Raw genomic sequence first — 2,007 nt, 5'->3', positions numbered from 1 at the left:
GTATTCTCAGTGTATGCAACTTATTTTTGACCTCGTACCTATGGTTTTGTTTAAAACGTTCCCTTAAGTCACACATAGTTCCGCACAATATATGTATTCAGTTGCCTTTCTGCATTGAAAATTGGTGTCTATGCATTTTTATTGGAATGAACCTATCTAGTTACAATGATTAATTCTGATATGGTATAAGTTTTTCACCCTCGCTTGATGACTACCCCGATTATCCGCTATCGCCAAGTTTTTCCCATAAGCATGGCTTTCTGAACCACTTCTATTGTTGTTTTTACAATCACCTCCGTAGAAAAATCTATCCATTTTTTAGTACATTTTAGAGCACAACCTTCTCCTATGTAATATTTACTTCGTTTCTGGATGTTGCACTGTGTGTTGTACTCCATATATTCATTGCAGATTTTAACTCTTCTGTTGTTTCTTACACAGAATACGAAGCGACTTCATTTAGCCTTCGCACTTTTCGTTTTCCCTGCCTTTTCCTCATCTCTTTGTGTGCTATCAATGCTATATCGCCACTTTCGAGTTTTAAACTGCGCATATTTTATCTATATCCCCTTTTTTCTTTTCTTAAATAGTATTCTTTGTGCCTTCTCCATGTCGTAATCACTGAACCACTCATTCACTTACCCTCATCGCATCATGGAAACTTTTTCCAAAGCTTTGATTTCGTCTCTCCATTCGATACTTAAATGCACTTTCCTCATAATGTTAGTAAATACGCTTAAAATACTCTCTTACTATTACTATTAAAATAACATATTAGAATATCACTCATTTTTAATATTTTATCACTCTACACTTTACACCCATATGCCACTCTTATAAACATTTTACTAATTTGAAAATTTTAATCAAAAAGTGTTAAATTATAGCAAATTATTTCATAATATCATTTTTTCATAAATTTCATATTATTGAGAAAACTCCTTGGAATTATAAATTTCTATCAAACTCACAAAAAAATAAGCCATACTCAGAGCAACATTCTTATTTACGAGAATACTGTAATCTTTTCATTTGTTGTCAATCCATCCACAAACAGCTTTTTCACCTGATTTTACATTCTTGTTTTCAGCCTCGATATTTTCTTTAGTATGTTTGTAACACTTTGGTTCTTTTTTCCTATCTTCCCTTATTTTCTCATTCTTATTTTTTTGCTTCCTTCCCTTTCTCATTCAATGTTCACTTTTTGCTATCCTTATTTTCCTCAACGTAATGGCAACCACTTTTAGTTTTCCATTCGGTTTCGTTTTTGGCGGAATTGCATTCTTTCTCTTTGGTAGCCACCGCTTCTGTTGACTCCTGCTTATCGCCTTGACCAGATAGCCAAGTTTCTCCTTGGGCTGCTGTCGCTTGCGGTAGGGTTCGCACTAAGGCTGGAATTGCCCACGCTGATGAGTTGATGTCTTTGAGACGGTGCAGCAGGGCGTCGTACTTGATCGCAGCCGACGTGGCTGTTTCTAGCTTTTCAGCTGCGCTTTCGTACGCTTTGACCCATGCGATTTCGTGAAAGGCGTCAATGCTGGATGCAGTTATCGTAGTGTACTTTACGCAAAGGCTGCCGGTCGAAGAACTGTCGCAGTCGGTGCCGTGTTTGTTCCCCAACTAGCCGGCGTCCGTTTTATACTGAATTGACGCACGCAGCCGGGCTAGAGAAGCGTGAATTAACGCTGCTGTTGTTTTGGCTGCCGATGATTTGGGACAAAGCTTCCGCATATCACCCCATACTTTTTGCATGTCTGAGGTCGCTGTGCTCCAGTCGTAAGTGTTCGTTACGTCTTTGTGGCATGGTTTGGCGGTCGTCTGTCCGCTATCCGTTGGACAAATGCAGAGGAACGTGTATGCTAATTCCTCTTTGTCTGCGATTTTGGTGCCGGATTTGCAAGCACCCGGCGTCCGTCGCGCAGCCTCTGTCGGTTGTTGGCTTTTGGCATAGTCCCCTTCGTCATCTTTGTTGCCGTAAACCGCGTTGTTTAGAATTTCTTTAATTTG

Source organism: Trypanosoma equiperdum (assembly GCF_001457755.1).
Source record: "Trypanosoma equiperdum strain OVI genome assembly, contig: ctg_1787, whole genome shotgun sequence".
In the NCBI taxonomy this organism is placed as follows: domain Eukaryota; phylum Euglenozoa; class Kinetoplastea; order Trypanosomatida; family Trypanosomatidae; genus Trypanosoma; species Trypanosoma equiperdum.
The sequence above is the reverse complement of the archived record's forward strand: the minus strand, read 5'-3'. Positions refer to the sequence as shown.